At 39.1% G+C, this 24,202-nt stretch overlaps 1 protein-coding gene across 6 annotated transcripts in view; it reads right to left on the reverse strand.

Annotated features, from left to right (window-relative positions):
- Positions 1–24,202, reverse strand: part of LOC128699070 (uncharacterized) — a gene marked incomplete at its 3' end in the record, with an annotated part of 618,513 nt that overhangs the window by 452,500 nt on the left and 141,811 nt on the right. Inside the window, 1 exon segment of one of the 6 annotated variants that reach the window (XM_070096573.1) lies at positions 1–61. This exon segment is cut by the window's left edge and continues 6 nt beyond it. 6 annotated transcript variants of the gene reach the window in all.

Below are 24,202 nucleotides of genomic sequence, written 5' to 3' on the forward strand. Positions count from 1 at the left end.
CACCAACAGCCTCATCGATCAAGTAAACCTGGGCCGATCTGGTACCGGTAGACGATAACTCCTGGAAACAACAACAGGAAGTATGCTTGAAATGGCAAGCAGATTCCATAATTATATTAATGACATGACATTCTACATGATGGTAATCTTATTATTATACACAATGGGAAACGCAAGACTTTTAAAATTTTTTTTTTACGCTAATTACCTCTCCGATTTCAATAGGTAACCTTAAAGGAAGACGTTTAAGTTGGTGCCTGAATTTTTCGTTATATATATATATATATATATATATATATATATATATATATATATATATATTATATATATATATATATATATAATGTCGTGCCGAATAGGCAGAACTTGCGATCTTGGCTTAAATAGCAACGCTCATCTTGCCATATAGGACAAGTGAAAATTTGTGTATGCAATAATTTCGCCAAAATCATTCTGAACCTAACGAAAAAAATATATTTCACTGTGTTTGTTTAGTATTAAATTACTGTAAACAAATCTAAAATATATTTACTTGGGTTAGGCTAAAATAAATTGTTCTTGTTATAACAAGGTTAGGTAAGTTTTCTAAGTTCCTTTTGCTGCAAAATTAAAAATTTTTACATCAACATTAATGAAAAAAATATATATTTAAACGTGTAAGAGAAAATTTTAGAAAGAACTTAATTTTAAATGAGTTCTTGCTAATTGACCAGTTTTACATATTCGGCACGACATATATATATATATATATATATATATATATATATATATATATATATATATATATATATATATATATATATAAATATATTCTTTCTTTTCAGGTTCCATATTTATTTCACCTATAACGCGCGAAGAGTTGATCTAACTGGCTTCATATTTCCGACGCCGGTGTATGGTAACTGGGACAAGATTCTTGTAACAACAGGCATGTGCAGGTCCACTGTGAGCGAAGTTGTAGAAAATATTCCCAACATCCTGGAACGGCTCCGATAACATCCAAAACTCTCTGCAGCGTAGCTTCAAACGTTCAAAAATAGGTGACTCCCAATTCGACAAGGATGGAGACAAAGTTAAGTGTGTAGATGCACAACCGTCAATTGTGTGTGTAAATTAGCGAAAATTTTACTCCCGCTAAATCACGTTAAATATATTCGAGTCTGCCTCTTCCGAATCGCTTCAATGTTTAATGGCTATACATTAAGTTTGTGTGCCGAAAAAAAAATGTCAATATACTGGAATCCGAACGAGAACTGCAGAACGCCTCTTCAGATCGGCTTCAAATTTTCAGCCCTGGTTTGTTAAAAAAAAAAGAAGTTCGTATTATTACTGGGCTACAAAAAGTCTCAAATTGCCCTTTTTTATTGAATAGTGATAACGAATTTTATTCAGTAGCTAAAGAATGCCTCATCTTACCTGCTTCAAAATGTCAACGCTGACACTTTCCACAGCAAGAATACCAGCCTGTAAGTTGAGAATGAGGGACTAACAACCACTTACCAGGGCTGACGGACCGATCACATCAAAACTACTACCACCACCGCATCCAGTACATTCGACTGAGGAAGCCTGTTGTGCAGGCGTAACGTTTCGACAATAAAGATACCCAAGCTTTGCACCTTTGTCTCATTCCTCTACTTATTGGTACTGTATACCGTCAGTGATATAATGTTTCCAATTATTATCATGTCCATGAGGGTCACACAGCGCCGGAGGAATGGGAAGGTAATCAGGCACTGATCCGAGGAAAAGAGCGGCTTCTCCAATTCCCTAGACCAAGAGCCCTTCCCCAGCACCGAGCACAATGCTGGGCTACCAGCGATGAAACAATAGCAAAGCGTTGTGTCCTTAAGCAACCATGACTTGCTGATTTTCTCAAGATGAGACTTCAGGGAAGCTCCTTGATGACTGAGAAAGGGCTCTTGATCCAAATAAATGGACCTGACCTCCTCTTCCTTGGGTCGAACCCGACTGCCTTCCAATTCCCTATATTCTGATAATAATAATCATAATAATAATAAATAATAATCCAGATTAGAGGCGGTGGGGCGATTAATAACAGGCAGGAGTTGGAGAAAGTTTTCAAACTCTCAGGCACTTGCTTACGACGGCCTTTGAGGAACTCGACGATACTTGCTTACGACAGCATTTGAGATACTCGACGATACTTGCTTACGACAGCCTTTGAGGTACTCGACGATACTTGACGATAGTTTCTTACGACAGGCTTCAAAGATCACTGGACTCCGGAGACGCTTTCACACTTTCTGTGTAAATAAAACTCTGACATACAGGAAGTCTGTTGGCCAGTCTGTTTGGGATATTCTGATAAATTCCTCCGAAACTACGTTCAGGTTTGAGAAAGTTAATTTATATGACTTTTAGCCAACTGTCCGCCACAGGGTTCGTAAATAACAACTGCTAGACATTTTGAGGCTCCGTACTCGGGCCTTTCAATCACAGCCAACATTTTCTTTCCAAAAATATTATAAATGCAAGACATCCTCAGGCGGACCAAGTTAAAAATTCTTGCTAACTCTGTGTCCAGAATATAATATTGCAAACACAGTGGCTTCTCAGAGACGGCGTTGAAATAAATACAAAATAGTGTTCACGGAAGAATTTAAAACAGTATTCACGACTTGAGAAATGTACTTACGAGCTATTTCAGAACTATTCACACACACACAAAAATTCAAGAACCATTTTAAAAAATAATACTTACGAACACTTTAAAAATATTTCAGAACATTTTCAAAACAGTGCTGACGGCTTCAAAACACCGTTGATTTCAAAACGGTATTGATTTTCAAAAGTGTTGACGATTTCAAATGTGTTGGCGATTTTAGAACAGTGATGACAATTTCAAAAACAGCGTTAACTATTTTATTTAAAACGGTGTTGATGTCCTGCATAAGGAGTATTACCAACAGCCCCTCACTGCCTTCAAAAGGAAACTTAATTAGTTCCTCAAGTCACTTCCTGATCAGTCGGGCTGTATTACGCAGGTTGCACTGCTTGAGGTTAGCACCAACAGCCTGGCGATCAGGCCATCCACCGGGAAGTTTGGTCTGGAACAGGGACCTGAGGTCGCTGACCCTTGAAACTGTCTCTAGGTAAATTCCAAGTAAGCCTACCTGCACTTAATTCTAGAGGTAATCGCTCCCGCAATCTTCTAGCTGATGACCTGATCTATTAAGCTGTTGTTGCTAGCACAGTGGTTCTCAAGCTGGGGTCCACTGCGGGCTATACAAACTTACAAGAAAATGTGAGAATTTAAAATTATATAAATAACTAGTTGAAAATGTGCAAATAGAAAGTGCCAAACTTAAGTTTTGAGAAAATTAGCTTAAAAGCTATAATTATTTTGGAACGCTCCTGTCTCAGAGACGGCGATGCTCATTGGCTCTCGTGGGGGCATAGACGAAATCGCACATCTCACTGGCTACTCTCAAACATCACATTCGTTCATCTTATTTTATCGCCAGGCTTCAACAATTCGTCTTTGTACAAGTATCTGGTATCTTATTTTCATTAATATAACTTAAGGTCAGAGTGGCGGGTGTTTTGGTGAACTGTTCCATCCACGGTGTTGTTGTTCCATCTACGGTGTTGTTCCATCTACGGTGTTGTGACTTTTCATTATAATTATTTTAACTTTGTAACTTTCATGCTTTTTTTTTGGGGGGGGTGGGCATCGTTCAGCAAAGGGCGATATGAAGCTTTGGCAAGTTTTTTTTTTTTTTGTCTATGTGTGTTTTGAGGATGAGAAATAGTGAAGGCACCAGGACCCTGACTGGGATACAAGCTCACCCTTTGAAAGTTTGTCCTGGGAAACTCTAGTTAGGCGTATTTCTACACATAATCCACACCGATCCATTGCAGAATTACATCGATTGCCAAGGTGACCTTGTAGCATCTCCGTACAGGTCGATTATACACCCCTGATCAGCCCTGAATCAGGCAGGGAAAGCAATGAAAGAGAGAATATATAATATAATATATAATATAAATTATATATATATATATATATATATATATATATATATATATATATATATATATATATATATATATACGCGTCCTGATGGAGCCACTATGCTACCCTGGAAGGATGGAAAGCAGATTGCCTGGGACTACACCTGTGCCGCCACATTGGTAGACAACTAGTTGCCATACTCCGTAGTGGAAGGGGGTGGAGCGGCCAGCCACAGGGAGACCCAGAAGATCCGCAAATATGAAGACCTTCCCCCTTGCTATAACTTCATCCCAATAGGGTCGGAGACCCTTGGAGCATGGGGCAAGTGTGCTCTAAAGTTCCTCAAAGAGCCTTTCAGAGACTCAGTGTTGCGATCCAGAGAGGAAATGCCTACAGCATTCTGGGCACGCGGCCCACCGCCGGGGAGCTGGACGAAGTATTCGAGATGTAGCTCTGAGTTACCTATGTTGTTTTACTTTCTATTGTATCTTTGTGAATGTTTTGTCAATGTATTTTGTCTTTAAATAAAATATATATTAATTAAATATAGGGGGTGGTAGGAGAAAATTCTCAAACAGCTTCAGGGAGAACATTGAGTTTTCCCTGAAGCAAGTTTATTTTTTCTCTGAGGATGAGGGTCCCTAGAATAGTTCTAGAGGTGGTATCTCCCGATATATATATATATATATATATATATATATATATATATATATATATATATATATATATATATATATATATATATATAGTTTCTACCAATCAACAGATGATCCAGAATATTAGTGCCGTTTTACCAGGAGCACGAGCCATTGATCCAGCCAATAGCACTCTCCTTGGTGCTCCTCTTGGGTCCAATGCCATCGATCTGATCCTAGAAAAAAAAGTCTCAGACCTCCGGACGATGGAAAGCAGGATGAAAGACACTGACACATGATGCCTTCTACCTACTCACCAGGTGCCTGTCAATCCCAAAACTTACCTACTTTCTGAGATGCTCCCCAGCCTTCAGCAGTCCAAAACTCAAGGAATATGACTCTCTCCTGAAGACCATGCTAGAGAGTGTATTGAATCTTTCCCTTGACGATGGACAGTGGTTGCAAGCCTCACTTCCGGTCAGGCTTGGAGGGCTAGGAGTACGCAGATCCTCCCAGATTGCTCTATCAGCTTTCCTATCCTCTTCCATAGCATCAAACGAGTTGATAAGACAAATTCTTCCCGATATCCTCAGTGACTCAGCAGGAATAGAAGACCCTAGATATGCCAGTGCCATCACCGAATGGGAGACTCTTGCTGCTCCAGCACCAAACCCTAGTGCAGCACTGGCTCACAAACAGTCAAGCTGGGATGGCCCGATTGCTGAAAAGGTGCTTGCCAACATGCTCATGGCTGCAACATCAGATAGGGAGATTGCCCGTCTCCAGGCTGTGAGTGCACCTCACTCCGGGGACTTCCTCCAAACAGTCCCCATATCGGCAATGGGAACGCGACTCGACCCTAAGACCCTCCGTATTGCAGTGGCTCTGCGCCTTGCTGCCCCAATTCACACAGAATATACATGTATTTGCGGCGAAGTGCAAGCAGACCAATACGGTCTACATGGTCTTAACTGTTCCAAAACCAAGGGCTGGCATGCAAGACACAATGAGGTCAACGACATCATTAAGAGAACCCTTGCTACAGCTGGATGCCCTGCCGAGAGGGAGCCCTGATCACTAGCAGCCAACAATACCCACAACCCAGCAAACCGCCCCGACGGGATCACCATCTATCCTTGGAAGAATGGCAAGCTCTTAGCATGGGACTATACCTGTGTGTCCACACTGGCTGACACCTATATCCATCACAGTGTGGGGCGACAGGGAGGAGCTGCTGACCACAGGGAGGAGTGCAAGATCAGCAAGTACAGGGACATTAGCCAACAGTATCAATTTGTCCCAGTGGGATCAGAGACTTTGGGATCATGGGGAAAAAATGCCACACGTTTCCTTAAAGAATTGGGTTCCAGACTCATCGACACCACCAGGGACCCAAGGGCAGCCACTTTCATGTTCCAGCGCCTCAGCATAGCCATCCAGAGGGGAAATGCTTGCTGCATACTTGGCTCGCGTCCAGCCTCGGAGGAGCTGGAGGAAATTCATGATCTTTGATACATTGTGCCATTGTATTCATGTTTATGTTTTTTTCTGTAAATGTATTCTGTTTATTAATAGAATATAAAATATATAGGGGGTGGTAGGAGAAGAAAATATTCAAACAGCTCCGGGGAGAACCTTGAGTTTTTCCTGAGGTACGTTTATTGTCTTCTCTGAGGATGAGGGTCCCCATTCCAGCTATAGAGGTGGTACTTCCCTATATATATATATATATATATATATATATATATATATATATAAATATAAATATATATATATATATATATATATATATATATATATATATATATATATATATATATATATATATATATAAATATAAATATAATATAACATGTCCTTCAACAAAAGTAACACTACCATACATTCGAAATTTTATAGCAAAGCACTCCAGATTCCTGACTTTGCCGATCAGCACAGACCGGATCACCCAGGCTGTAAACACGGAAGATCACCTGCCCCTATTCATATTCCTTGCCTATCTCTGAATGACTGGGTCTGCCTATGGTGTCCACACAATGACACTATTGTTGTCCTGTGCTGGGGTAAGCAGCTGTGGTCAGGCCTTTGACCCCCAACTTAAACACACCCCTCCCATGCCTAATATGCTGGCTGGAGCGGGAGAGATATCCATTTATTTTTTTATTTATTTATTTATTTCCAATTTGTGCACACATACAGAGGTACAAAAAAAATACAGATAAGAGCAGTATGCCAAAGCCACTTATACTATGCATAGCATTACGGGCTGGCTTAAAATTAACTTAAGATTAACTAAGCAATGATTATTATTATTATTATAATCAAAAAGAAGCGCTAAGCCACAAGGACTATACAGCGCTGCTACTAAGCAATGATGAAATCAGTGATAAAACATTAATGTAAACAGATAACTATAAAGCACAAGTGAGTATTACAAAGACAGGTCATATGGTTGCATTCAGTTAGGTAGTGATTCTGTTAGGTAGTGTATTTAAAAAATAATAAAGTTAGATTGGGTTTTAGGTTTAACATTTATGTGATATAATTGTGAGAAACATTTAAGATATACAATTTATAATGTTCAGTTATTCAGTATTTATTTGGTTTTGGGTGAGTAAGTAATCTTTGAGAAGAGACTTGAATTTATAAACAGGTTGTGTTTCTTTTATATTTACAGGTAATGAATTCCAGATTTTAGGGCCTTTTATGTGCATTGAGTTTTTGCATAGTGTGAGATGGACACGAGGAACATCAAAGAGTGATCTGTGCCTTGTGTTATGGTCATGTGTTCTGTTGAGGTTGGCAAGGAGATGTTTGAGGGGAGGGTTAATATCAGAGTTAAGTGTTCTATGTATGTAATAGGTGCAGTAATAAGTATGGATGTTTTGTATGGTGAGTAGGTTTAGTGTATTGAATATTGGTGGAGTGTGCTGTCTGTAGTGAGAATTTGTTATCATTCTAACTGCAGCCTTTTGTTGGGTAATTAGTGGTCTGAGATGGTTAATTGTTGTTGAGCCCCATGCACAAATTCCATAGGTGAGATAGGGGTAAATAAGAGAGTGATATAGGGCCAGGAGGGCTGACTGTGGAACATAGTACCGTATCTTCGATAGTATGCCTACAGTCTTGGAAATTTTCTTAGAAATTTGATGTATATGTGTATGAAATTTGAGTCTATTATCAAGGTGGATTCCTAAGAATTTTCCCTCTGTTAGTTTTGTGATAGGTGATCCATTTATCATTATGTTAAGAGGGACATCTGTAGCTCTGTTACCAAACTGAATGAAGTAGGTTTTGTCAATGTTTAGTGTAAGTTTGTTAGTCCTCATCCAGGTAGATATTTTCTGTAATTCGGTATTTACAGTATTGGCTAGCGTGACTGGGCTCGGGTGAGAGAAGACGTATGTAGTGTCATCTGCAAATAGTGTGGGTTTGAGTAATTGCGAAGCATTTGGAAGGTCATTTATGTATAGGAGAAAGAGAAGAGGGCCAAGGACACTTCCCTGTGGGACACCAACTGTAATTGGTTGTGCAGAAGAGTTTGCCCCATTTGCGTACACATATTGGCTTCTGTTGCTGAGGTAAGACTTGAGGTAGTTGAGGGAGTGCCCTCTTATACCATAGTGTGACAATTTTACGTGGAGCAAGTCATGGTCAACTGTATCAAAAGCTTTACGTAAGTCAATGAAGATCCCCAGTGGGACTTCTTTTTTCTCTATTGCAGTGTATATATGTTCTAGCATGTGTATAATAGCATCATTAGTATTTTTATTAGGCCTGAATCCAAATTGGCAGGGGTTGAGTATGTTTTGGGAGATAAGGTAGGAGTAGATTCGTTTATGAATTAATTTTTCGAAGATTTTTGAGAGAGGGTGTAAGTTGGATATTGGCCTATAGTTATTCAACTCTGTTTGGTCTCCTCCTTTGTGGATCGGGGTGACCCTTGCTATTTTGAGTACTGTAGGGAAGGTGGAGGATTCAATGGATTTGTTAAAGAGTGTTGCAATGATTGGTGATAGCACTTGTGACACTTTTTTGTATATAAGGGGTGGTAAGGTATTTAAATCTCCTGCCTTGTTTTTTAGTGCGTTGATAATAAGGGAGACTTCGTATGGGTTAGTCGGAGCTAGGAACAGTGTGTTCGGGTAGTTGCCGGTGAGGTAGTCATTTGGTGGGGTATCTGAGCTTGGGATTTTATTGGCAAGGTTTTGTCCTATAGTGGAGAAGAAATCATTGAGTCTGTTTGCTGTTTCTGTTGGTGGGAGTTGGGGTTCATCTGTTTTTGCTAATTTTATTTCGCTATTTCGTGATATCTTTTTTGTTCCCAGAATTTCTGATAGGGTTTTCCAGGTCTTTTTTATATCACCTCGTAAGTTGGATAATCTGTTCTCATAATACAATTTTTTTGCCCTTCTTATCAGGCTGGTTAGGATTGACGAGTAACGTTTTGTTTGGTCTCTGGTTATGTGACCCATTCTGTACTGTTTTTCATATTGGTGTTTTGTATTTATGGATTTGAGAATGCTGGGTGTTAGCCAGGGACTGTTCAGTCTCTTTGCTGTCATCTGTTTAGTTTTTTTAGGGCAGTGCTTGTTATAGAGGTATTGGGTTTTTTTTAGAAAATTATTAATACATTCGTCAATATCTGTATAGGTTTCTAGCTCAGTGTGCCAATCAATGTTAGCTATTGCTGTTGTGAAGTTATTAATGGCTGCCTCATTGTGAAGTCTGAAGATGACTTTAGTAGTGTCTTGGGGTAGTTTACCAAGAGTTGTTATGAGGAAAGTAGGGTAGTGGTCTGTGGTATTATCTGTAATTATGCCTGATTTTAAAGGGGATATGGTGTTGGTCCAGATGTGGTCAAGTAGGGAAACACTAGTCTCTGTAACTCTTGTAGGTTTTGTTACTGTTGGTAGTAACATACAGTTACTCATTGTGTTTGTGAATTCAGTAACGTGTGGGTCCTGGTCTTGCAGGAGATTTATATTGAAGTCACCTGAGAGTAGTAAGTGATCTTTGTTCATGCGTGCATCAGTTATCATACTTCCTAGATTTTGACTAAATTGGCTAATGTTTGACTGTGGAACTCTGTAGATGTTTATCAATGTGAGAGGTTTTTGTAGGTACTTTGATTTGAATTTAGCTATTATATATTCCCCATGTTCATCCCTTGTGCAAGTATTAGTGATACATTCTAGTTGGTCTGAGTAGTATATGGCTGTGCCACCCCCTTGTTGATCTGGCCTACAGTTGTGTATGGCTGTGTAACCAGGAATGGCATAGACATCTGTACTATCAGGCTTTAGCCAGGTTTCAGTTAGTGTAATGATGGACATATTGGCATGTAAGGAATTTAGTAATGCTATGAGGTCATCGTAATGCTTGCTTAAAGATCTGATATTGTAGTTAAATATAGTTATGTTGTTGTTGGCACTGAGAAGTGCCTTTGATTGTTCTGCAGTGTAGTAATTACAGTTACTGTTTGATTCATTTAAGTCATTAAATAAGAGGTTGGTATCAGGATCAATGCTTGTAATCATAAGATTTGTAGTGAATCTATAGTTTGAATTAAGTATAAAACAAAGTAAATAGTCTTAAGCTAAAAAATAGCACCTGGATTATTTAACAAATGTAAAATAATGAGCTAAGGGACTAATACAAATAAAGTGATGATCAAATAGTGGAGCTTGGGAATATGATAGTAGGTAGTACTATAAAGGTAATTTTTTAAAGTTAGAATTATAGTATAAAATTATAATATAAAAGGGACTAATATAGGTTGTGGTGACCAATAAAGTGGTAATCAAAAAAATGAGCTTTGGAATATAATGGCAAAATTGTGAACTTATTCTACTTTAGCACCTAAGAATAGCACCTTGATTATTTTAACAATTGTGAATATATAACCTAGGATAGTTATATAAAGCTAAAATAAAGGAGAAAACATATAAGGGACTAAAATTAAGTAATGGTAAGCAAAGTTAAATGGGCAGATGGTAGGAATTATAATATAAACTTATAATATAAAAATACAATTTGAAATGGTACTTGCAATTGCACTAGAGTCTGGTATAGGTTGTTGACAAGATCAAGATTATACCTAGATTTAAATTGACAAAATAAAATTCACAATTAAAGTACCAAAAGAATAATAGTAAAAAAATAACAATGGTAATGTCTTGATTATAATATGATAGTAAGAGGGTAGACAGGTACACAGGTACAAGGGATAATATAAAGGTTGGGGTTGAATATAAAAACTTGAAAATTTGGCTACAAAATGTTATGAGAAGTATAAAATAATGTTTAATGTACAAAATTAAAATTGACTGGTAGTAAATATGGTGTTTAATAAAATTTTAGTAAGTAATAATGATTACAAAAAAGTGAAAAAGTAATGTTTATTTCATTCAATATTGCACTGGTAGTTATACTTGAGGTTATATGGCAGTACAAGGTAATTAAGAGTAATCTAGGATAGTAAATGTGGTATTAAAACAGGTAAAGGTAATTAGACAAGTAATGGTTATTAAATGTCAAAATTGTTAAGAGTAAATTGAAATTTTAGTAAAAATGATATTTATTAATTTTAGTAAGTAATATCAATTGATAGTATTTAAAAAAAAAATAAGAGGTAGTAATATGGACAGAGAAAGTATCAATTCAGCTAATGTTTAAGCGAACAATAGTAAAGTATTTAAGTATTTAAGGGTCTAGTCTCAAATATGCACACTGCCATAACAACATACTAGACAGATTTTTAGATTTTGCCGCCTAAGTGGCTGGTTTATTGTGCACCCCATATCTGTCCTGCAGACTGTGGAACAACAGCATATGGATACACAAAGGACCAAAGAACTAGGCCTCAAGAGTTTGCAGGAGTATATCTGAATTTAAATATACAGTTCGCTTATCTGTTGCAAGCAAATTTGGGAAATCTGCTTAATATGTCTGGTATCTTATATTAATTAAAAAGATATCTTTGCATATCACACAGGTTATTGTATTCACTATCTCAGACACGATGTTGAGAATCGCAGCAGCTCTCTCTACACACCATCTTGATTCAAATTTAGACACAAGAGAGCTGCGAGCTTTCATGTTTTTAATTATACTAGTAACTTTAGACTTATAAAATTTTTAGTTTATTAAAAAAATATATGCACTGATGTAATTCTCGATGTTCACTTCCATTCAAAAACTATGACGACCCATAGCTGCGAAAAAGCAAATAAAAAGACTTGGAAATATTTTTGGATTTCTCCCGGAAGCCGCTTGAATATTCCCTTTATTTTGCCATCTCATATTTTTTAAGTGCACAAATAGGTACATTATACATGTAATACAATAGACACAGAAGGAGTATACAATACATGAAGTCTGAGGGATATATTTCATGTTGCTACGTGTTTGTTAAAAATTACATCCAGCTTCTCAGAGCTGGGGCGCGTACCGAGGATACAACAGGCATTATCCCTCTGAACTGCAGTACTAAGCCCCAAGAAGAAAAAACTAGTTGCAATGGGACCCTTAGTTGCTCTAGTAAGTCGCTTGCCTAGATCCTTAAGGAACTTGGAGGCGCTCTTTACCTATGGGCCCAGGGGTCTCTCAGCCCATGCCAACAAACGTTTAATGATATGCAAATTGCAAGTTCACCATATTTTCTATACTTCTGAGACTCCCTGAAGCTGGCAGCTGCCCCTCCGTTCTCCATGATGTATTGGAGATAAGTAACAGCCAGTGTGGATGCACATGTCTAGTTCCACACCACCTGCTTGCTGTCTGTCCAGGCTTGCAAGATAATTCCATCTGGACGCTTTTGGTTGCCATCGGTGTTAGTTACCATTTTGTATCTGTGTGTGTGTGTGTGTGTGTGTGTGTGTGTGTGTGTGTGTGTGTGTGTGTGTGTGTGTGTAAAGGTGATATAATCATTGTCTCTAACTGTATTAGACTACTTCTTTGTTAACAGTAACAATATAACGTTTATTCCTCCTCCAAGTGTGTAACATGTTACATATATTACCATGTTCAAGCACTTCCACACATTTGACTCGCATATGTGCAGGTGGTACTGTGTGCATTATGTGTAGCCAAGTGTGTATGTGTTTATATATATTCAGATACTTATGAATATATGTGTATGTATACCGATTGTTGCTCCTTGTATGCAAGGAGCACATTCTTTTGGCAGAAGAAAAAAAGAAAAAGCAACTAAAACGAATGTCACTTCGCCAAATATACTTAGGTGCTTGAATTTTAATAAAATCCTAATTATTCGTTCTACAACGTAGACAGAGAGAGAGAGAGAGAGAGAGAGAGAGAGAGAGAGAGAGAGAGAGAGAGAGGTAACTTTATAGACATACCACATACAGCGTACAGATACTAAAAGAATGAGTGTAGATACTTTATGAAGAATATAGATACTACAGAGAATAAATGCCACAGTATAGATTCTAAATGTAAGAGTACATACACTATAATTTACAAATTAGAAGGTTGATGGTGGCGAACCATGGTGTCATTAACCTCAACACCAGAGTGCGTATGTACCCGAGTCAGTGTAGAGATGGAGGGAGGAAGAAGCTTTGGATGTTGTATGTTAGGAGCAAGAAAGTCCATCATGTTGTGGTCGTGGGGAGAATTTTCCAAAACGTGCCTGTGTACAAGTGCACTAGGATCACAGCCACAGCAAACGTGCATGTGTACAGGTGCACTGCGATCACAGACACAACAAAAGTGCCTGTGTACAAGTGCACTAGGATCACAGCCACAGCAAACGTGCGTGTGTACAGGTGTATTACGATCACAGCCACAACAGACGTGGATTAACACAATTTCCGTTATGGACTAATTACGAATTAATAATTCACTACTTGATAATTACCCACACTGTGATGGGGCTCAGAAGTCCATCCTACTTATTTTCACTGCCCTACATTTTGTCAGTCAATCACACTTTTTTCCCCAACAAGCTCAGATACAATATATTTTAATAACACATGATAAAGATGAAGGAGGAGGTTATAAACTGGAATGTGAAACATCCAACTGTTATATTTATAAATACACAGAGAGGGGTTTATTGACCAGGTTGAAGGAAAAAATTGAAAGACTCTTTGCAATAAGTCTATTTACTAGCTGAAAAGTCAAGGGGATAAAAAATCAGTATAAATTTACTACTGTCAGCAGTCTATGACACTTCTGTCAAAAATATACCAGGAAGGGAGTATATATATACGAGTGATGAGTAGAACCGAGAGGTAAATCCACAGAATTCACAAGATTCTTTACTTTCCTTTAGAGACAACCTGAGCACTTAGGTTCCTTCACCACAGACGGCTGTAGTCAAGACCACCACAGTTGAGCCTCTCACACAACTAGCCACAGCGTAACTGCCTTCCCACTCCTCTGATCTCTCTCTCTAATATATATATATATATATATATATATATATATATATATATATATATATATATATATATATATATATATATATATATATATATCCTTCCTCATTCTCCTAACCATAATGGTAATCACATTACATACGTTCCAACAGCGAGTCAACAAATATTAGATATTTGAAAATATCTAATATTTGGCAATTAGGGAGGGGGAGGTATGCTCCAAGTTATCCCTTACTGTATTCCCCTCACTGGGTTGTGTCTATGTATTCTTCACATCATCCCCCAGTCTCCCTCTGAAAAAAAAAAGTAACGAGACACACAATAGCAGGGACTGGAAGTACCCTCCAGGTTAATAAGAATAGGCTTACTCGGACCTTCTTGGTGTCACGGAACACAAACCAGGCTAACCTGCAAGTCGTATTTTTCTCAGTTCCCTTACACTAGTGACTAGTCATTCAGAAAAATTAATCTAAACTCTAAGGCTTCCGACGCCATATTTAACTCCCATTCACACTGTTTCCAATTTCCACAGGGTTCTTTAGATGACTTATTTCGAAGGCTTTTCAACACCTCTCTACTTTCTCCCATCCTCTCACCATATCACCCTTATCTCGAGGGATACCTCCCAATCAGGGATACGTAAAGGCATATCTCACTTCCTAAATATTAACAGCTGAATGTTTTCACACCCTGTGAGAACTTCCACTGAATTATGATGTGCATTTGGGGCCTCTATCATGACTGGAATTCAAAGACTCACTGTTGAGATCACTTGAAAGGTGATCACGCTGTCATGGTTAGGAGAATGAAACAGCCTCATGTTTCACATTCCAGTTTATCTATGATCTGCTTCATTCATGTATATCATATGTTATTATAATGTATTGTATGTGGACCTGTTGGGGAAAAAAAGGAGTGGCTGAGTGACAGTAAATACAGTGTAGTGAAAAATAAACAGGGAGGACTGCTGAGTCCCATCACAGTGTGTCGGTGGGTAATTAGCAATATTTAGTGATTAATTAGTAATTACGCCAGATCAGAAGTTGTAGGAGTCCACATTTTTGGTCTGACCATGTGTGTCATAATATTAAACGTAAAGAGAAGTTCAATGTGGCACAGCAACAACTATCCTAAACGCTTTTTACAAAGCATTTAAACTGGCAGACTTAGACAGGAAAACATAAGGATTGTTTAGACAGCTGCAACTCTCGTAAAGAATGATACAAAGTATGTGGACGCTTCGAAAGACTGTATTTCGTCTCTGAATGAAAACACAATATACTCTTACCATACACTTTGCATTTCCTTTTATGAACATTACTCACTGAAAAGAAAGCAGACGTAAACACTGCATCAAGGGGCCAGGCTACTTATCAAGCAACTAGACTGCCATGCTACGTGATGCTACATTTGACTCGGCAAGATGTCTTATAGCTATGTTATCAGACCTTACATATATTCCATAAATGGTTTTGATGGATATAGAGCTGGACCATTCACAAAGGAAGCGAAACATCGTCGAATAACAAGAGTACTAAGTGACTTTTGAACGCTTCTTGGTCAACAACACAAAGGTCCAACATTATGCTCGCTGAGAAACTACGAAAAAGAGAATACAGGACTATTCAGCCAGAAGATGCTGATTTGTTAATTGTTCACTCAGCGGTGAAATGTAATTCCTGCTGTGCCCCCAACCATCACTGGAGATGACACGGACCTCTTGATATTGCTTTGCTTTCATGGTGATTCGACTCCTTCGATCTATTCCGAATATAAGACAAAAGTATATCTACCAAGACTCAGAAAATCTGAAACATTCACTAGCTGTAGAGTGCTTTGTGACCGGAGACGACGTGCAACTTGCTTCCATTTGTACATGTAATCTGTGGCTGGTGATATAATGTCATGTCTGTTTGGAAATGGAAAAAAGGTTTATTTGATATTTCTGAAAAGTAGTACTCATTTCAAGAAGCAAGCAGAAATATTCTGCCTGCTTCTTGAAATGAATATTGTTGAGGTTACCTCAGCCAGAGGTGAATCGCTTGTCTGACGGATAGCACTCGTAAGTAGCTCTCCTAGGCGAAGGAGTGGATGCGATATCACAGCGCCCGTGTTTATTTCCAAGTTGAGCAGCGGATGGGAATGCTCTTGGATCCAGACAGAAGATTATGGATGACCACTGTTCACTCGTCGACTTGAACCACGAACAAATTAGCACCACCTCCAGAAGCTCTGCTTAAGATCATCAGAAGCGGTTACCAAACAAACTGATAGGAGACCAATGTATCTGCAGTGTGGAGCAAAAAGTGTGAAGCAAGAATATTTTTCCCCTTCCCTCAACACCAATAATCGCGCTTTTTTCGGAAAATATTTAAAAAATACACAGGATAATTAAATTCTGATTGCAGCAGAGTATTTTTGGTGGAGAGTTTTCACAAGAATAAGCACTAAAATTCATAAAAAAAAAATACAAAAATAAATGGAATACATATGCTGGTAGTGTACCTGAAGTTTATTTTACTGTTTCACCAACTTTTGTCTCCAGTTTGGATATAATGTTCCTTAAGTACTAATCAATGTAAAAGCAATAAAATAAAATTATTTTGGAATTAGTTCTAGACTGACTTGACTATCACTGGAGAGAACAGGACATGTGTGTCATTGTATTGTTTGTAACGGCTTGACAAAACTCCTGGAGAGCGAAACGTTGCCACAATGTCACATTAGTTGCATCTGAGTCCTTTTACCTAACAAACCTATCTGCGAGAGGGAATTTAATAAGGTCCTCAAATCAGTTTCGATCAGGACTGTGGTGCATACGATGGTTTACGAAAGGCAAGCACAGATAGCCTGGTCGATGAGACCGGCATCCAGGAGGCTTGGTCTAGGACCTGGCCATGGGGACGGTGACCACAAACTGTCTTATAAGGAAGCCTCAGAGTAGCCAAGAGCCGAGACAATCTACATAAGCATAAGGGGGTATATGCACATGTGGAATATACATCACCACATGGAAAACAGGACAAATGTTTATCGAAAAGTGCCTTTGACAACTGGTAATTAGCACACACACGCGCGCGCGCGCACACACACACACACACACACACACACACACACACACACACACACACACACAGGAGCTGAGTCTCGATCCCTGCAACCACAATTAGGTGAGTATATACACACACACACACACACACACATATATATACAGCCACCGTCACACACCTACTCTCATCTCTCCCGCACTCTGTACCAATCAGGAACTTCCCCTTGGCCTTCACATCCTCCTGCAACACACTGCACTATAATCGTGGCAATGATGTCAACACTCCTACGTCACCTTAATAAAAACTAAGTCCCTCTCCTGCTTCTCCGACCCCTACTCGTCCTGTTCCCTCACTTCTTGATATCATCCTCGCCCTACCGAAGTCTCCTAGCTTTGGTTAACAAATTTCATTACTACAGATAAGCAACCAACCCTGTTTGATAGAATGCCAAGAAAACCGCTAGCTTTTCCTCCCATTATGTAAATCTTATATATAATAGGGTGTATTAGTGGCATACTGTGAGTTCTCACACACTGAAACAATCACGGAGTAGGGTAACACCACACTGTCGAGTTCGCCTCATCACCCCTCCCTCCCTCAATACTGATCCAAAAAATGTCTCTCGAACCATAGTCTTCCGTAAATAAATTTGGGAAATAGTACTGAATTTTGTCTGCAAGTACTTCAAGATGCTTAAAAATCAATGGTATGATCTCTTTATTCTTTGTTGCAGGAACATATCCATGCTGCCTTCCTTCACTTTGACAGCCCAAATTCTTAATTTATCTCTCAAGAGCATTAATTTTGCCACCGGCATCCCTGGGAACTATCAGTGGCACACCAGGTTGCAGCGGCACTCTGGCTGCAAAACACCGGGATAAAGACTCCCTTTGGCATCGCCACAAGCAAGAGGCATGGTGGTACACACGGCAAAACACCATCTGTCAAGATCTGTCAAGCTGGGATGCAACACATACACTAGGCAACAAATCGCTAACAGCATCTGAATACTCTCCATATAAGTGAGGAAATCACTAACAGATTTCCGTTTTTAAGTGGAAACGACGAAACATCTCTAAGCCATTCCTGATAAGCAGGCTACAAGAAGCAACAGCCTGGCCTCTCGTGATCAGGACGCCCACCAGGAAGTCTGGTCAGCGTCTTGTAGTGGTCCCGAGAACCATCATCTGTAATCTTCGGAAACTTGCAGACACTATGATCTGCGACCCAACTGCAATATTAACAAAATAATAATAATAATAATTATTATTATTATTATTATTATTATTATATTAACTAGGAAGCTGCAGGGGACAAACAGAACTTAGGGAAAACGAGAGAATTACAAGTTTGATCCTCAGAATGGGATGGAACCTCCAATACCTAGTTAATTTACCCTATACCATCCATTAGCTTGAGGCTTAGCCCTAAAGTTTTCTTTTGGGCTCCGTTGATTATATGCCTGATATATCAATATTCCCATTTGCTTTGTTAAATTCTCTCAACATCGAGTACATCGTGATTACATCTCTGATTCTTCTCTTTGAAAGCTTCAGGTTTAGCTAATATCTTGTACCACAATTAACCTCCCTACTTGCTACCATCTACCACTACTTCCCACCACCCACAGCCACTCCCCATTACCACCATCACAATTCCAAGCACCCACGACCACCACAACTTCCACCACCATAATTTCCACCAGCCACGACCATTACTACTACCACCCACACCACCACCCACGAACCACCACCACAGCTACACACGTGAGTGCACATATTACAACAATATAACTCGAGCCATAAAGGAAGTGTTATTCGTTGTGTGCCTGAAAGCGTTTAGTGCACATAATATCCCCCTTCCTCTCTCATTTTCTCCTATTCATTTCTTTCCTTCTCTCACTCTGTTTCACACTCTTTCTCCTCAACCTCCTCTTCTATTTCTTCATTCTCTTCTTATTCCCTTTCCCTCTCTCCATTTTTCCATTTCTAGCTTGTCACTTCCCCATCTTTCCACTGTCTCTCTCTCTCTCTCCCTCACTTTTATATATTAATCATTATTATTATTATTATTGTTATTATTATTAGGTACCCCGGAAGGAGGACTTTTAAGAGGATGCCTGAATTTTTTACGTGAAAAATTGGGACCGATTTTGATTTTTAAAAAAATAATAAAAAAATACTGTTTATCCTGCGATAATTTCCGAGTGTCGTATCTGATTACCTGCAACCCTTCCAAGTTGATAATTTGATAATGCAACATCTGAGCGATTTAAAGCTTAATGTGCTTGTGTATTTTATGATCTTGATTTCTTTGGTCTCTTTGAAAGATATGAATTATATTCGGGCTGTAATGTCCTGTGGGTTCCGAAACGTGGATTGGGTAATAACACTCACATAAGCAATAATTACGTGTATTAGACGGATTATATGGGAAGCGCCAAGCCTGACCTGCGTTTCGGAACCCACAGGACAGTAAGTCCTAACATACCATTTTTTATTTAAAAAATTTGGATATTAGTTTCCATATGATGACTTGTGAATGCCGCTTCTGAGTCCCTTCAAATCTTCAACTACATTACCAACTTCTGCGGCACTCTGCACTATTCCAATCGCGTGCAATAAGGCAGAGGGGGGCTGGGGTTATGGAATACGGGATATCTTCCTCGGTTCGCGAAGCGATCGAAATGCATCAATTATATTCATGGAAAGCGCTAAACTCTTAGGGGTCTTATAGAGCCTGAGGAATGGGAGGTAATCAGATCTGACTCAAGGAAAATGAAGGGAACTCCAATTCCTTGTATTAAGAGCCCTTAGACAAGGCACCCATCCCCCTTCAGGGGCTATGGCCCCATTAATTCCCTTAAGGTCACCTTTCCGTCGCTTTCACTCTCTTCCTTTTTATCTCTTGTTTCTCCTTCCCTTCTCTTTATATTTCTCCTAGTCCCTTAACACTCTTCTTCATTTTCACTCATTTATCATTGCCTCTCATTCTCTTTTCCCCCCATCTTCACTCTCTTTGACTCTTTCCTTCTCTTTCCCAGCCTCTCTTTCCTCTCTGGCAGAAAGTTACCAAGAGGCAGAAACTGGCCTAATTATCCAAGTCACAAACACATTTGCAGGCTGCGTGACATTGTCAACAAAAGAAAACGGTATGCATTAATTATGGGGAAGGCCCTCCCCCCCTTGTACGTTGAACTCTGATGGCCTGCTTCAACTCCCTTAATACGTATAAATGCTGCGTTACAGCAATGTATAAATTTGTATAAGATTTCCCTGTGATATGCCTGTAACCTGTGAGCTTTTACAGTTAGTTCTCACTTTTGCTTACAACACTCGAGTCATCAGCAGAGATAAGTATATGAGCTGTTATTACAAACTGCTGTTTCGAGGTTTCTGGTCCCCTAATTATATCAGATATGTTGATATGTTGAGAGCTTAGATTTTGCTGCAGAAGCGGCTAGTTTATTGTACACCTCATATCCATCCTGTAGATTAGTTTTCCCTCAACCTTCCGACACAAGTCTGCCTCATTTGATCGTCAAATGTGTGATGAGAGCCGCACGGTTTTGTTGACACTGGGAAGTGTGGAACCTACAAAAAAGTGAACTTATAATTTCATGTGAGAACCGCATCCATTTCCTAAAAGGGACACATACGGCCCGCAGGCCGCAGGTTGGGGACCCCTGCTGTAGATGGTAGCTCAGGAGCATATGGATACACAAGAAGACTAGAAACTAATTCCCAAAAGGGTTATGAAATACACAAAATGCCTAGGAACTAGGCCCTAAAAGGGTTAACAAGAGTTCATCTAGGTTCGTACCTACAATTATTTGACCAATTGCAGGTATATTTAGAATATTTGTACAAGATGTCCCGTATCTTATTTTTATTGACAAAATATTTTGACATATATAATGCACGATATTGGTATAAACCTTGGTAATAAATACCGACAAGTTGGTTTAGAAAGACACGTAAGCAAACACTATAGCATATTTATTAGAAAACGTTTCGGTCCTGGGACCTTGATCACTTCTAACATCACTTCTAACATGTTAGAAGTGATCAAGGTCCCAGGACCGAAACGTTTTCTAATAAATATGTTATAGTGTTTGCTTACGTGTCTTTCTAAACCAATGCACGATATTACACTGTAATAAGCAGATAGTGCTCAAGAGAGTGACTAGGCTGGCCACATTGAATTTGGCTTGATCATCTGTGTGTCTGCCAAACTGCCAGAAGTACTTGTAACTAAGCCTAAGCCTGGCTACTACAATATCAGTCAGTCTGTTCACATTGGGAGTAGCAACGTCAACATTTTGTCTACGTTCATGTTATCAAAGTGACAGATCTACTCAGGCTTCGAACTGCATTCATATGGCATTCACTTTCATTATTAACATTTCTCCTAGTATTATTCCTAATGGTAGAGACATACCAAAGCTGTATTCTACATTTCCCTTCAGGGTCCCTAGTTTAGCTAACTTATAAACCTTATCATGAAGGAGTGTTTCAGTGTGTGATGGAATCCGGAAAAATAATGTACATTAATTCATATACCTGGTTTCTCCAATGAGTATATTATTAAGAGTCACTATGTGAGTCAAGCTTCCTCAAGGATGCTACAGAATTAGCAAAAATCAGAGACAAGTTCAGTGTCATACAGTAAGGTTATTGCCATTAGGATGGCAAACAATTCAGCTCGTACTGTAGAGGTCCAGTTGTTAATTCTTAATACCTAACACAATATGCTTGCTAGAGTTCATACCAAGGGAGGTGACAACATGAGCAGATGCCTCCCTGCCAGTAGATTCCTACTTAGATCCATCAATGTATATAATATGTGAAATATTATTCCTAACAGTTAAGCTAAACAAAAAAAATCTTAAGCGGTTGCCACTGCAAGTGATTTAAGGTACTGATTAAAACCGACGAGCTTCTTGGAAGGGTCTTTCAGATACGCGATATAAATAAATGACCACAACTTCATGGAGTGGTGAAATAATTTTGTTGCCAGCAGCGATACAGTTCAAGCAAGTTATAAATCTTAATATTATATAAAAGATGCAGACAAGCTTCAGATGGTACAGAGAGGAGCAACAAAATTTACACTGACGAATAAGACATATGTGCCTCGAATACGTAGCAAACTTCTTCAGTCGAATACATAAGCGATTTTTATAGCGGAGACAGAAAATGCGGAGAGGTGATTATTAAGGTGTTCAGTTCCTTAGGACTGATGGGTGTTCAGTTCCTTAACCTTGACAGAAGAAACAAACCATATGAAAACGAAAACCACAGACCACATACAAACCTTCAAGACGAAAACAAGGAGAGACCTGATACAAATCGGCAAGAGATGCTACGAGACCGCATACAAACCTTCAAGAGGGAAGCTACGAGACCTCATACAAACCTTCAAGAGGGAAGCTACGAGACCTCATACAAACCTTCAAGAGGGAAGCTACGAGACCTCATACAAACCTTCAAGAGGGAAGCTACGAGACCTCATACAAACCTTCAAGAGGGAAGCTACGAGACCTCATACAAACTTTCAAGAGGGAAGCTACGAGACCTCATACAAACCTTCAAGAGGGAAGCTACGAGACCTCATACAAACCTTCAAGAGGAAAGCTACGAGACCTCATACAAACCTTCAAGAGAGAAGTTACGAGACCTCATACAAACCTTCGAGATATTAAACAAGTTAGATATCCTCAACCATGAAGGTCTTTTGGAAGTACAGTGTGATTTAATTACAAAAAGTAACATTATGAAACTCAGCAGTATGCTGTTCAACAAGGATAACCACAAGAGTTTTTCAGGGCTACCAGAAAGATACCTGAAGGGCGTTTCCAGGGGGAGAATCAATGCCCCAGCTACAACAACCACAACAGCTAGCACCACCAATTACCACCACCACAACCACCCACCAACATTAGCACCACCTACCCTCCATCAATCTGCTATCCCTCCCTCCCCCAGCACGTGTGTACACTCAATATCGTCCCAGTTTTTCCTGGCCACGCACAAAAATACCGTAGAACAAGCAGCAAAGTATCCCAGAACAAGGCGCTGGCAGCGCCGCCGCCTGCCACACAAACTCAATTACCGAGGCCGTTTATTGGCGGAAATATTTCGATAAGGAAGTCTTTTTAAGTCTGACAAACTTTAGCGAGGAAGTAAATTTCACGCTGGCTCCAAGTCTGCGCGCAAATTTTTAAGCTGCTGAAAGAGTTGTCTCTTAGGAAGGGATTCACCTCAGCCAGACTGTACCTTTATTAATACATTATTTCTACTGACACAAGCAAAATATTTTATTAAAATAAGTAATGCTATTGCAAAAAGGATAATTATGAATATTATTACTATCATTATTAGTGTTGGTGTATACCAGTATATATATATATATATATATATATATATATATATATATATATATATATATATATATATATATATATATATAATATATTATATATAATATTATATTATATAAACAGGCTGGCCGTCTCCCACACTGATAAGGATTGTAAAAACCAACACTACTACCTGAAAGTATTATTTATTAACGACTGTTTTTCTTGCGTCATTATGCCATCATCAGATTTTGTATAAAAGGAGAGAAAAACGTATAACAACATACACTGAAACACCAGATTAATACAAGTAAAAATTTAATGAAGGTATAAAAACGAAGTAACTGCTGACCTATTATTATTACGCAGGGACGTCTGGATCATGTGTTGGATCACTGTGGCCAGCTTCGTGTGTTGGATCACTGTGGCCAGCTTCGTGTGCTGGATCACTGTGGCCAGCTTCGTGTGCTGGATCATTGTGGCCAGCTTCGTGTGTTGGATCACTGTGGCCAGCTTCGTGTGTTGGATCACTGTGACTAGCTTCATGTGTTGGATCACTGTGGAGAGTTTCGTGTGTTGGGTCACTGTGGCCAGTTTTGTGTGCTGGAGCACCGTGGCCAACTTCCTGTGTTGGATCACTGTGACTCGCTTCGTGTGTTGGAGCACTGTGGCCAACTTACTGTGTTGGAGCACTGTGGCCAACTTACTGTGTTGGAGCACTGTGGCCAACTTACTGTGTTGGATCACTGTGGCCACTTTCCTGGTATTGT

This window comes from Cherax quadricarinatus, chromosome 54, assembly GCF_038502225.1.
Source record: "Cherax quadricarinatus isolate ZL_2023a chromosome 54, ASM3850222v1, whole genome shotgun sequence".
In the NCBI taxonomy this organism is placed as follows: Eukaryota; Metazoa; Arthropoda; class Malacostraca; order Decapoda; family Parastacidae; genus Cherax; species Cherax quadricarinatus.